The sequence below is a fragment of the Dreissena polymorpha genome, chromosome 7 (assembly GCF_020536995.1).
Source record: "Dreissena polymorpha isolate Duluth1 chromosome 7, UMN_Dpol_1.0, whole genome shotgun sequence".
Taxonomy (NCBI): Eukaryota; Metazoa; Mollusca; class Bivalvia; order Myida; family Dreissenidae; genus Dreissena; species Dreissena polymorpha.
The window spans coordinates 13,462,877-13,478,118 of NC_068361.1; the positions used below are offsets into that span (position 1 = coordinate 13,462,877).

At 36.3% G+C, this 15,242-nt stretch overlaps 1 protein-coding gene and 1 pseudogene across 8 annotated transcripts in view; one reads left to right on the forward strand and one right to left on the reverse strand.

The window, feature by feature from the left end:
* Positions 1-15,242, forward strand: part of LOC127837163 (uncharacterized) — a 768,625-nt gene that overhangs the window by 535,197 nt on the left and 218,186 nt on the right. The gene's annotated exons all lie outside the window — the stretch shown is intronic.
* LOC127838288 (uncharacterized) lies at positions 4,511-15,018 on the reverse strand (annotated as a pseudogene).

A 15,242-nucleotide genomic window follows, 5' to 3' on the forward strand; every position in this document is an offset into this window, starting at 1 on the left:
TGCTGTTGTCCTGGGATGCTGAAGGTTTGTCTTACAGTCTGCATACGATTGTTGTCCTGGGACGCTGAAGGTTTGTCTTACAGTCTGCATACGATTGTTGTCCTGGGATGCTGAAGGTTTGTCTTACAGTCTGCATACGATTGTTGTCCTGGAATGCTGAAGGTTTGTCTTACAGTCTGCATACGATTGTTGTCCTGGGATGCTGAAGGTTTGTCTTACAGTCTGCATACGATTGTTGTCCTGGAATGCTGAAGGTTTGTCTTACAGTCTGCATACGATTGTTGTCCTGGGATGCTGAAGGTTTGTCTTACAGTCTGCATACGATTGTTGTCCTGGGACGCTGAAGGTTTGTCTTACAGTCTGCATACGATTGTTGTCCTGGGACGCTGAAGGTTTGTCTTACAGTCTGCATACGATTGTTGTCCTGGGATGCTGAAGGTTTGTCTTTCAGTCTGCATACGATTGTTGTCCAGGGATGCTGAAGGTTTGTCTTACAGTCTGCATACGATTGTTGTCCTGGGATGCTGAAGGTTTGTCTTACAGTCTGCATACGATTGTTGTCCTGGGATGCTGAAGGTTTGTCTTACAGTCTGCATACGATTGAAATGGTTAAAAGATGACCCGCAGTCTGAAAAAACTGGCCTTACAGCATGTGCGTAAAGTGCATCCCTTATAAGGGATCTGGGATGACACCTTCTTTCATTATTGAATTTTTACTAAGAAAATCATTCTTTTAAAATAAAAATAGCATAAAAGCAGGTATCGTCCCTGATAAGCCCGTGTGGACTGCACAGTCTAATCTTGGACGACACTTTACGCACATGCATTATATGAAAGCTCCCTTTTCCCAAACCAAGGCTCATATGTAAAATGCTAGATAGCTTTATAAATAGTGCAGGCACTGCATCCAAGAAAAAGTACAACTAACACAATGTAGTAGTTTAACAATTTATTCATAAATAGGAAAATAAATATTTTGTGTAAAATATAATATTATAATTGTGAACCATGTTGGAAAATAATTATTTATTTAAATAGAAAAAAAAACATCTTTACATAAATATTAATAATAATATAGACAACAAATATAGTATTATAGAAAGAAATATTTGTATCACAAGCACAATAGTTATCACGAAAATTATTATTAATTTCAGGAGAAAAAACAATAACATATCAACATAAATATTTATAACAATATCTATAACAATAAAAATAGTATTAAAGGATGCAATGTATGTATCACGTGCACAATAGTTATCGCAGCTAAATAGTAGACACAATTTAAGCCATTTATGCCTACATGTAGCGTCTTGAAAAAGGCCTTGGCAAACAGCGTAGACCCAGATGAGACGCTGCATGATGCGGCGTCTCATTAGGGTCTGCGCCGTTTGCTTAAAGTTAAAAGAATTTCTTTTAGAAATATTCTAAATATAGAAATAAATATACTAGACATTTATTTTAGAAATAAATTGATCCAATTTAGTAGGATGGCAGAGTCCACTAGGCATAAATGGGATAAAAAAGTAAATTGAGTATTGTGTATGGCACCCTGCACAATTAAGTCATACTTTTGAACATTGGAGCTCTGACATTGTTGATTAAAATTACAATTTCACATTCAACCTTTTTGAATGGTGTATATACTTAAAACTTAAAAGCACTTCAGCTTTATTGAAGAAAACAATTTGGAATAAGAGGAATATCTGAATATCCTGTGAGGGTATTCACGGTTCCTCAGGCAAAAACAATAATTTTCTTATCACATTTTCCTTTTTGTATCCAAAGATTTATGTCTACAACAGTGTAATTTACGAACAAACTCAGCCATATTTATATTTAAAAAAATGATACGATACTAAACATCTCAGCAATATAAAGTATTTAAAAACAATTTAATGTAAACAAGTGTTCCAGTCTGAGACATATGCCCCAAACGTGACCTTGACCTTTGACTTAGTGACATGAAAATCAATAGGGCTCATCTGCCAGTCATGATCAATATACCTATGAAATTTCATGATCCTAGACCTAAGCCTTCTTGAGTTATCATCCGGAAACCATTTGGTGGACGGACCAACAGACGGACCGACAAACCGACAGACCGACCGACATGTCAAAACAATATAAAAATAAAAATAAAAGCATAACAATACGTAATAAATTACCTCAGACTCTTGGTAGTTGTCATGAATATATATATATACTTAAAATAGTTAAAATAACGAAGCTTTATGAACATGGGTTCTAACCTCAAATCTCCATTTTTTCAAAAACTTTCGCCAGACGTCTTCTCTTAATGTCCGACTGTACCTGGCGTATTTCGTCATCAAAATTAGTTGTCCCGGACGCAACCATTCCAAACATCTTGTCCAGCTTCGTCAAATCTGGTCGGGCAAAGTCGAAAATGAACCGCATCGGTTTGTGGCCATTGGCTTCCAATTTGGGTACCATATCACCGCGAGAATTCTGATTGTGGAAAAATGAGACGAAGACAAGCTTCGCTGGGTACACTTCGTTGTGGTACTTCTGGTACAGGCCATGGAAGCTGAAGTGGCAAAAAAAAAACCAGCTAAGGGCATTGTTTATAAAAACTTGTAACTGCCAGCTAAGTTAATAGGTGTTAATTTTTTCGATTAAGTTATTCATGTGACTTAATTGTTAACCATTTGATATATGTCTTCATTGTAAAGACATTTGTATGCTCAAATAAGTTGCATATGTTTGATAATATGAGCCTTGTTTTGAGAAAAACTGGGCTTAATGCATGTACTTAAAGTGTCTTGCCAAATTAGCCTGTGCAGTCTGCACAGGCTAATCAGGGACAACACTTTCTGCCTAAACTTGATTTTCGGTAAGGAGGGACTTCCTTGAAACTAAAAATATCATAAAAGCGGAAAGTGCCGCACCTGATTAGCCTGTGCAACCTGCACAGGCTAATCTAGGACCACACTTTAAGCACATGCATTAAGCCCAGTTTTCTCAGAACGCGGCTCATATTATTGCTTAAGACATTTATTTTATTTGGGTCTGAAGTTAACAGACAATACCTTGAGGAACCATTTGTATGCGCTTCTTCGAAGAAGCCTGTGGGAAATTGAAAGTATCTTTGTTACCCTTGAGGAGGATCCCTTAACTCTACCACTCACATTTAACCACTCATACCCACTCACTTAGTCTTTTAGAAAATCAAATTGAATTAAAAACCTGTGTAACTTGATTAAATTTTTAAACTTTCAATTCTAATCCCAAGATACTTATGAGCAGAAAACAGCATAAAACCTGAACAGATTGCAAGATTGCAAGTAACTAACAGCATAAAACCTGAACAGATTGCAAGATTGCAAGTAACTAACAGCATAAAACCTGAACAGATTGCAAGTAACTAACAGTTCAGTTTAATGCTGTCTGCCAGAAAACAGCATAAAACCAGAACAGATTGCAAGTAACTAACAGTTCACAGAAAACAGCATAAAACCAGAACAGATTGCAAGTAACTAACAGTTCACAGAAAACAGCATAAAACCAGAACAGATTGCAAGTAACAGCATAAAACCAGAACAGATTGCAAGTAACAGCATAAAACCAGAACAGATTGCAAGTAACTAACAGTTCAGTTTAATGCTGTCTGCCAGAAAACAGCATAAAACCAGAACAGATTGCAAGTAACAGCATAAAACCAGAACAGATTGCAAGTAACAGCATAAAACCAGAACAGATTGCAAGTAACTAACAGTTCAGTTTTTTGCTGTCTGCCAGAAAACAGCATAAAACCAGAACAGATTGCAAGTAACTAACAGTTCAGTTTTATGCTGTCTGCCAGAAAACAGCATAAAACCAGAACAGATTGCAAGTAACTAACAGTTCAGTTTAATGCTGTCTGCCAGAAAACAGCATAAAACCAGAACAGATTGCAAGTAACTAACAGTTCAGTTTAATGCTGTCTGCCAGAAAACAGCATAAAACCAGAACAGATTGCAAGTAACTAACAGTTCAGTTTAATGCTGTCTGCCAGAAAACAGCATAAAACCAGAACAGATTGCAAGTAACTAACAGTTCAGTTTAATGCTGTCTGCCAGAAAACAGCATAAAACCAGAACAGATTGCAAGTAACTAACAGTTCAGTTTAATGCTGTCTGCCAGAAAACAGCATAAAACCAGAACAGATTGCAAGTAACTAACAGTTCAGTTTAATGCTGTCTGCCAGAAAACAGCATAAAACCAGAACAGATTGCAAGTAACTAACAGTTCAGTTTAATGCTGTCTGCCAGAAAACAGCATAAAACCAGAACAGATTGCAAGTAACTAACAGTTCAGTTTAATGCTGTCTGCCAGAAAACAGCATAAAACCAGAACAGATTGCAAGTAACTAACAGTTCAGTTTAATGCTGTCTGCCAGAAAACAGCATAAAACCAGAACAGATTGCAAGTAACTAACAGTTCAGTTTAATGCTGTCTGCCAGAAAACAGCATAAAACCAGAACAGATTGCAAGTAACTATCAGTTCAGTTTAATGCTGTCTGCCAGAAAACAGCATAAAACCAGAACAGATTGCAAGTAACTAACAGTTCAGTTTAATGCTGTCTGCCAGAAAACAGCATAAAACCAGAACAGATTGCAAGTAACTAACAGTTCAGTTTAATGCTGTCTGCCAGAAAACAGCATAAAACCAGAACAGATTGCAAGTAACTAACAGTTCAGTTTAATGCTGTCTGCCAGAAAACAGCATAAAACCAGAACAGATTGCAAGTAACTAACAGTTCAGTTTAATGCTGTCTGCTGCTCATCAGTACCTTAATGATGGAAAATAACTTTTTAAAACTTAAATCTAGAAAAAAAATCATGACTTAAACAAATTAAATTAAATTAAATTTAAACAAAATTTAAACAAATCTAGAAAGAAATGTCCGTACAAACAGAACAAAATGCGCATGCAAGTAGTAAAGGGTAACTAGGAAACGGGTTTTCATCGGTCACAATGATGAACGTCTTCACGACCTCCTTTTTTTCCTAGAAAGGCCACAGACTGGCAGCAGGGGTCGTATCACCTCCCGACTGCATCTCCACAGCTAGGTTTAGAACCTGCATTAAAACAAGAAACGGTCGGAGAAGGGTGATGCTCCCCAAAGTTGTTTTTTTGTCACAATATTGCACTATGTATTCAGATAGAAGGAAACGTCTTGAGGGCTCAGTAGTTGGGGGGACAAGAATTTTTTTATAGAAAATTTCAAAGGGCCATAACTCTGTGAAAAATCATCTGACCAGAACCTGCTGATAATATGCACATATCCTCTTGGTAGTGAAGCTTCCCATAAAGTTTCATTGAATTCCGGTCATTAGTTGCTGAGAAATAGCCCGGACAAAAATTGTGCACAGACAGACACTCGGACGGACAGACAATGCGGCGACTATATGCTCCCACCAAAAAAAAAAATTGAGGGAGCATAAAAAGTATGATTGAGTGTCGCTCTGGGGAAATGGGGCTTAACACAAAATTTGCTTAAATATTTTAAATTTTACCACCAATATGGTACATAATACAACCAATGCTCTCAGAAACGGGACTCAATGCATGTACGTGTTGTCGTCTAAAATAAGCCTGTGCAGTCTTCACAGGCTAATCAAGGGCGACACTTTCCGCCTAGAATGGATTTTATGTTTAGAAGAAACTTCATTTAAACAAAACAAATCATCAATGTTGAAATTGTTGTTCCTGATTAGACTGGACAGGCTCATATTGGATGACACGTTACGTACATGCATATAGGGTCATTTTTCAAGAGTGCTTCTCATATATTTACATATTATTTTTAATATTGATGGTGCAATTTAAAAATCTTTGAACAAATTTTTAATTTTGAACAAAAAATGTGCAAAAACTAAAAATAAAAATCATAAGACTCTTTATAGTTTATGCTTTCTAGTGGTGTATAGAAAGATCTCACACATAAATAATGGGTATATGACTGTTTTAAGTTGTGAAACCTATTATGTATTTTATGTTTTTACTTACGTGATATTGCATACAGTTGATGAAACACTACATTGCAAGTTAAGTATGAGCCCAGGGCTTACTCTGCCATTCGCCAAATTAGCTAATGGCTACAAATTGACCTATTTGGCTAAAGAAAATTCTATTTGGCTACAAGTTGTTCTTCATTAAAACTTAAATATAGCAAAAAATAGCAGAATTTTGCCATAGAAAGGCGTATTATGCTAAAGACATTTTTGATCCAGGGGAAGCCCTGTGAGCTCAAATACACAAGGTTCTTTTCGGGAAAACTTCTCAATTGTGCACAATTTTGTAGAAAGTGTCTATGACTATTTAGTGTTTCAGGTCTTGTTAAAATTTAAATGAAAAAGAATTTGCTAAAATGGTTCTTATTTTATCCTCGCGTGAGCGTTAACCTATGGATTTGACATTGACATTCTGAATATTTGATATGAAATCAGTCTTTAACTGCATCTTAAGTAAAGACTACCCAATGAAGCTTTGAGAATACTGGCCCAGATTGTCTATTCGTGATTACCTCTTCAATGTTCTTAGGAACATATCTAGGGACGATATTTTCAGTGTTGAAGAACACGAGTTGGGCCTGACATATCGCTGTCAACAGGCCTGCGATGATGGAATTTGTTCTTATCGCCACTTGCATCGAGCCAGACGCGTCACCTATCACAACTATTGGGGACTCCAGAGACAGGCTAAATAAAAGATACCGTAAACAGACATAACATTATTATTAACCCTTTCCCCCATAAGATGCAAACTGAAAATGGCTATGTGCAAACAGCATACAACCGGAACAGCCTGCGAGTAACTCGCTGTCTGTTCTGTTTTATGCTGTTTGCTGCTGCTAATCTGTATTTAAGGGAAATAAAGCCTTCAAAACTTGAATCTAGTAAGAAAGGTCTTCAAATAAATATTACTTTATAAGGAACTACAAATGTGTCACAATATGAATCTTAGTGGTACAGAATTAAGAGCCATGTATACAGTCCTGGCCTGCCTTTTTACTCCAAATTGAATTTTGAATTTCTCTTTGTGGGATAAAAACCTATTCTAAACCAATGCCTTATCAAGTGAGTAAATGTATCATAATAAGAATTAATTAAAATTGTCTAATATTAGCAAAAATAGCAAATTAGCAAAAACAAGGTACACTGCACTTAGGTTTGCATATTCCTTTGAAAGTGTGTACAAATCTGCTCGAAATTCATAAAAGCATATCAATCAATATGAAAAAACAACAACAGTTCCTCGCAATTTGGCAAAAGAGCATGACACAACTTTTCGACATCAGTAAGAGAAAAACACAAAACAATAATGCTTACCTAATCGCGTCCATCTTTTTCTGTCCTAAGGGCAACAACTCCTTGAAGAATGGTGCCTTGGTCTCGTCTGTCTTTCTCTCCTTCCCATTTTCACTGTAACCGTAGCTGTTTTGCTCTAGACCCTCTTGATACATTTTGATCGCCAGAAGTCGCTCCAGAAGCTTGCCGTTAGGAAGCGTAATCTCTTCTCCTGCCTGGACACGTCTCGTTATAACCTCGTCTACTTCAGTGCACTTCAGTTCGTCGTACCACCTAACAAAAGCAGATTTTTTTTAAAACTAAATTACATGTACCCATTTTTTTTCCAGATAATTCCCTATAGCAAAAATTAAGCACCCAAAAATTAACATAAAATATGGAACTTTCAAATTGTTTCAAATATATATATATATATATATATATATATATATATATATATATATATATATATATATATATATATATATATATATATATATATATATATATATATATATATATATATATATATATATGTTGACGTCTAATTGTTACCTTGATGTTGACCTCTTATTGTGACCTTGATGTTGACCTTTAATTGTTGTGACCTTGATGTTGACCTCTAATTGTTACCTTGATGTTGACCTCTTAGTGTTATATTGATGTTGACCTTGACCTTTGAGGAAGGGAGACAGGACATTACACATACTCTTATGATGCTTAACATTTAACATTTGTGCCTGATTTTTTTCAATCAATATAATATATGAGACAAATTTATGCCTTAGACAGGAATTTTTGCACAGATGGATAAAGGCAGAGACCACAAGATGGACATTGAAACTGCCATATGCTGCCAACATTGAAGGGAAGCATAAAATGATAGAATTACATAATTCAACTTATCAATTAGGTTTTATGCACAGAAATTGGTATAATTACTTCTACAGATTCCAGGGTCAGTACCGGTATATAACCAACCACTGTTTTAACTTAAGTCTGAAATTAACCCATTTATGCCTAGCATCTAGAAAAAAGACACCACATGATGCTGCGTCTCATCTGGGTCTGCGCCGTTTGCTTAAAGGAATTTCTGTAAGAAATATTCTAAATATAGAAATAAATATACTAGACATCCCTAATTTTGGGATCCGTGCCTTTGATTCGTTCGTGAGAGCAGTCAAGTGTGACTTCACATGAGTGTAGGGGATGGGGAATTCCTTTATCAAGCTATTCACATTCTCGGCAGTAACATTGCAACACCGCTGAACCATAGACCCTTCAGGTGCGGGACCACCATAGCAGTATTCCAGGAACCAGTCTAGGGCTGGGAAATCCTAAACAAATGAAGTAACCAGTCAAGGGAGGTGAAATCCTGGAAAAGTGTGAGGAATCAGTCAAGGGGAAGGAAATCCTGAAAAGTTGGAGAATCCTGTCAAGTGAGGGGAAATCCTGAAAACAGTTGAAGTAACCAGTCAAAGTAGAGCAAATCCTTAAAAAAGTTATACATTTGAGGGTTTTGTGTAAAAATAGCGCAATGTATGTTGGTAAAGTAACATCCCAATGTGTAAATGAGTCCCGTTCTGTGAAAGCTGTGCTTAATGTGCATAAAGTGTAATCCCAGATAAGCCTGTACAGTCTTCACAGGCTAATGAGGGCTGACACTTTCGGCTTTTATAGATTTTTTTTAAAGAAAGTCTTGTCTTATTGAAAATCCAGTGAAGGCAATAGGTGTCCTACCCGTGGATTGCACAGGCTAATCTGGGATGACAGTTTAAGCACATTCTTTGAGCCCAGTTTACCAGAACGCAGATCATTTCAATCTGGGCTAACAATGGTTAAATTGAGACGTGACTTTTCTGCATCTGTAAGGTCCAAGGTTCATTTGCTTGCATGGAAAATCAATGATTTCAAGGCGACTAAAAATTAAAGTACTGGTCATTTTGTATACCAAGTAGACCCACACGTCTCATTTGCTGGTCCCAATAATGGTGCAGAATTCTCATTGAAAATGAAATATCTGGAGGTTTGATACCTTATCAAGCAGCCTTATTGCCCTATTCAGGCTAGATTTCATCTTAAGGTCACATTGCTGTAATGGGCCAGTAGGTCATAGCCATAATATGTACTCAGGGAAGACTCAATTTCTCTTCAGGTCACTGTTGGTTTAGAGGATATGGTATATGCATATCAATCAGGAAGTTCCGGGTTCAATCCCAATTCTGGAAGTGTCTTAAGATCTTCTCTTACAACTACTTTTTTCTTGAAACGGATTTGATGGTGTTTCTATAGGCACAATGATTTTGTGGCAATTAAGAAAAACAAGAGCACCGCATAACGGGTGCCAACGCTCGGGTGCGGATGCAAGTTTCAATAAATGAAAGCTTGTCAGATATATTTTTTTTAGAGGTAACAGTTACCTTGAACTTTGACCTAGTGACCCAAAAATGGGTGTGGCGTGTAGAAGTCATCAAGGTGCATCTACATATGAAGTTTCAAAGTTGTAGGTGGAAGCACTTTGATTTTAGAGACGATGTTAAGGTTTAATCACGGCGGATGGCGGACGGCAGACGCCGGACGGCGAGCTGGCTATGACAATATCTTGGGTTTTCTCCAAAAAAACAGCCGAGCTAAAAATCAGCTTTAAACTACATTTTTTTGTCTATGTATTTAAGAAAAAATACACTACTAATGAAAATGTTACCTGTTTGGGATGAAAATGACAAATGTCGGCCAACTTCTTCCATGGATCCTTGGGAAAATGTAAGGCATAGAACTCAAGTTCATCTTTTGTGAAACGCTTCACCCAACTTCGAACATGTTTACAGATGGCCCCACTGGCTGTACCATTCTGCAATTAAATTGCGTTCAATTAATAAAAAATGTAAAGAGGTTTCAGTGACGTTTCCATGTAGTTGATATAGTGGCCCCATAAAGATAGGGAGATCACAGAGTTTCATCCCTATGCATAGTTTAACACTGGAAATCAATTTTAAAATCTCAAAACACTCATAAAACAAGACTATTGCCAAGCAATATATGTCCCCTACCCCGACCACCATTTTCAGAAATATATGGGTTTTTTAATAAAAAAATATTTTATTTGTTGCCATAGCAACCAGAATTTTTTATGTAGGAACAAAATGAAATGACATGCATAATGTCCATATTGCAATCTATCCATGTTTCAAGTTTCATGAAAAAATATTAGGAACTTTTACAGTTATCGCAGGATCCAGAGTGTGGCAGACTCATGGACTGACGGACTGATGGACACACAGAGCGCAAACCATAAATTCCCCTCCGGTGAAACCGGTAGGGGACAATAAATAAAGTTCATTTTAACCTAGCCAACCATGGCACTGGTAGGCTAATTTAAACAAGTGAAATCCACCGGGCACTGGCGCTCTAGTTAACACTAGGCCAACTAGGGGCATGGGGCGTGGGCCCCAAAAGTGTCATCATCAGCCATAGTTATCTTACAAGTCTGACTCATTCTCTTTTGGATATTGATTGTTGCTTCATGGAAAACATGTTGTAGCCAAATGACAATTTCTTTAAAAGGTTTGCTAATGTGTACCCATCAGCTATCAGATTTAGTATTCACAGAGTAAGGCATGTAATACTTTACAATGATTTCAACTTACCAACGGTTTATGCTTGTTCAAGTTGTCGATGTCCGATTTCAGTTTGCCAATCGTTGTGGGTTTCACTTTGCCGGCAGACGTCTGTAAACGTTTCATCTTCTTTTCTAAGACGCGAATTTGGCGCCCAGAGTCGAGCGGCTTCGAGAACTTCAAGCAGTCCAAAGTTGTCTTTGTTCTGGAGGAAAGCTTCCGCCAACTCATAGTCATGTCTCGCCCAGGCTGCTGCAAAGGCTCTGATTCTAGCATCTGAAATTTGCAGATGAAATTGAAATTTAAGTTAACCCTTAACCACTTAGATATGTATTTTTACGCTTTTGTAGTCCATTAGAAAGTTAAATTTCATTAAAGACCTTTCTTACTAGATTCAAGTGTTAAAAGCTTAATTTCCAACCCTTAAATACTAATAAACAGCAAACAGCATAAAACCTGAACAGACTGCAAGTTACTCGCAGGCTGTTCTGGTTCTATGCTGTTTGCCCATAGCCATTTTCACTTTGCTTCTGAGTGGGAAAGGGTTAAGGAATTTCAAGTGAAGTAGAATCCTGCTTTTTGATAATCATTTTAAAACTTTGTCCTTTTTGACTCCTCTGTACATGTATCATCTGCCTTGCTTCATGCAAATGTTACAGTGAGTGAGTGAAAGGAACACAAACATGTACTTAAATGGGAGTTTGCAATAAATATATCAATTTTTTACACAGCAACATTTGTAGAACAATCAACATATATTCACAAACTAAATATCAATACTATAATATTTTACCCCTAAAAATTTCATTTTACTCCTTAAAATTTCAAGCACATGATCATTTGAATTCAGTTTGTCAAAAGCTATCGAAATCCCTGATGTTGTTTCTAAAAATTGTTGTGTTTTTTTGTTGTTGTTGAATTGGATTGTTTGCCCTTTAAGTTATCAACATTATTTTCATCAAAGCACGTGGTCAGTTAACCTACTCATTTTGTTTTCTAAATTAGCCAATTTACCAGTAATATCAGTGCACTTATATATGGCAGTGACTGATATTTCCCTACTTGCAGGAGGAGAATGACCATAGTAATAATTTTATGACCATTAATTAAATTTTATACCTTTCGTTGCCGTGGGTTGGAGTGAAATGTAAGGGTAACAAGAGATGCGTTTGTGAAACACAATGCCCCCTATTGGGCCGCTTTGAAGCCATATATTTGACATTTGACCTTGAAGGATGACCTTGACCTTTCACCACTCAAAATGTGCAGCTCCATCAGATACACATGCATGCCAAATATCAAGTTGCTATCTTCAATATTGCAAAAGTTATGACCAAGGTTAAAGCTTTGGGACACACACAATAAATGAATGAATGACAGACAGACAGGTCAAAAACAATATACCCCCGATCTTTTGATCCGGGAGCATGAAAATTATTATAAGGTACAAGTAATTTTTTATACATTGGGCTAAATATCAAACTTGCAAACTAAGAAAATTAAATTAATGATAAGGAGCTGCTTCCTTTTAAAAATCAGCAGATTTAATCAAACACAACTTGGTATATCTCTCAAAAAATACACCAAGTACCAGTTTTACCAAAAAAATTGACTCGAGAGCATTTAAATTGGCCTAAGGCCTTCTATGCTATCAAGCTTAAATCAATAGGTTTAAAATAAAACACACACAAACTTGATATATTTAAAACTGGGTCTGTAAACTTTAAAATAAGCAGAATCTGAATATACTCTTTACTCATTAGAAACATTTCCTTAATGACATTCTGAAATTTTAATCATAAACCCAGTATCACTGTATCAATCATACGTACTCTGCGCTATTTCTACTCAATCATACACATTTTTATCTGTGTCTACTCAACCATACATACTCTGCACCATGTCTGCTCCATCATACGTACTCTGTGCTATGTCTACTCAATCATACGTACTCTGTGCTATGTCTACGCCATTATTCTGCAGGACAGCCATAGCGGCTGTATATCGGTCACGGTTCTGCTGCTGCCCCTCATAATGCTGGTCTGCAGAGACGTTGCCCACAAAATATGCGGTAATGTCAGTCTCGATATTCAACTCCTTGGGAGTTGTTGTTGTCTCTTTCCTGGGCTTTGACTGGGATCGTGTATTGCGACCTCCTCTTCCCCGGCTTGAACCACGACCCCTGACACCTCTTCCTCCCCTTCCACCACAACAGAAATGATAATATATCACAAAAACAGGTATTTCAATTTAAGCAGAATCCCGCTTTAGATGCAAACACTTTGAAACTTTCTCAATTTTGACCCCTGCAAATAATGTGCCTTGCACTAATTTGACTAAGAAGTTTACTCCAAAATATATGATATCATATGATATACAATTTATTTTTGTGCATTGTATTTCACTCAGGTTTATTTAAAACATTTAAAGACTATTAAATAAATATGCAGGAACAAAATAACTCCTGAAGAGTTCAAGCAAGAGGTCATTTTACTTCTGGTTTTCAAATTCAATATTAGAATCCCTGAATTATAGGTAAAGCCAATCATAGAAGTGTGCCAAGTTGGGGGGCTTGAATCCAGGACTTCTAGAACACTAGCATGGTGTTGTAACAAATGAGCCTTCTAGGCTGCTAGTTTTTACTAAGGAACAGTATATAATTTTTTTTAAACTTTTCAAACATTCCAAACAAAAATTTGAATGGATTGAATTATTGGTCAGTATTTTGGAAAATATTTGTATCATAGTTCTGTGCTTACATATATAGAATTGAATTTTAGAAGAACACAACCAAATGTGTCAAGCAAGTCAGGCAAGGTTACAAATTTCTTCAGGCTTACAAAGCAAATAAGAACCTATGTTGAATACTGAATTACATTTTATATTTTGCAAATTTCACTCCAGCAAATGTTTAAACATTTAACTAAATTCTAACCAAAGGTCTGAATAATTAGAATGTAGCCAGTGTACGTTATCACATGAGATTTGTTATCTCACTACCAGCTATTAAACAGGCCTTTTAACAGATTTTGGAATGTATTGAAGTTGTTCATTAAAAGCTTTATATTGATAATTGTAAACATTTGATCTAAAAAGCTCCAAAAAAAAAACAAGAATAAAATTAAAGATAGAAAAAAAGTAAACACTCAACTGGGCTCGAACCACTGACCCCTGGAGTAAAAGTTTATCGCTTAGACCACTCAGCCATCTGTGCTCATATATATGCAATGAGTGATGAATTTTATACTTTATATAAACAATCCTCGTAGTATCACAAAATAAAATACAAAAACAGAACTCTCCTAATTATTCAACCGTTTTGCGTTGCAACTCTTCATAATTTTCTGGTTTTTAAATAGTATTTTTTTTGCATATAATGAATATTTTAGAGCATGATAAAAGTTCAATACTACTGTTTCCTCACAAATATCATAACTACATCGAAAATTTGCGAATCTGAAACATTTTTTTTTAAATTTTGTCAATTTACCAAAACTTGAAAAGGCAACTTGTCATAAAAGCAAAGAGCATTCAAGAAGACCTCTTTCTTAATAATTTAAGATTATTTTAAGCATTGGTAACATTGTAATGTAGTTTGTACAAGTAACAGGGGACCTGTAAATGTGTATGGGTCCTTACGGTAATTATAAAAAATTGAGACTTGATCTGGGAAAGTGGGGCAAAATGTATGAGAAAAAAGTGTTGCCCCAAAGTAGCAGACTGCACAGACTTAATCTGGATCGACACTTTATGCACTTGCATAACGCCCCGTTTTCCCAGAGCAAGGCTCAATGACTTTTACCCTTTCCCCCATAAGAATCAAAGTGAAAATGGCTGTGTGCTTTTGAACAGCATAAAACCAGAACAGCCTGTAAATAACTCGCAATCTGTTCAGGTTTAATACTGTTTGCTGCTCATCAATATCTAAGGTTGGGAAATGAAGCCTTTAAAATGTGAATCTAGTGAGAAAGGTCTTTAATTCAATATAACTTTCTAAGGGACTACAAATGTGTGAAAATACAAATTTAAGTGGTAAAGGTTTAGTGTTTAAACCTTTTAGTGTTCAGTGTTTAACTTACCTCTTCCACCACGACCACGTCCTCTTCATCGACCTCTCATGATTAATTCACAATCAAAATATCAGGTGAAAAATGACCAAACGCTGCAAAGTTATTGCCCTGCTCCGTAGGCGATACTTATTTATAATTTACAATTGCACACGTCTTTCCGATGGCACTTTGGCCCTTTGATTCATTTGGCTCAATCAATGATTTTCATGCACCTATTATGTGGCCTGAGATTTTCAGGTATCAAAAAAAGCTAAGTTTTCTC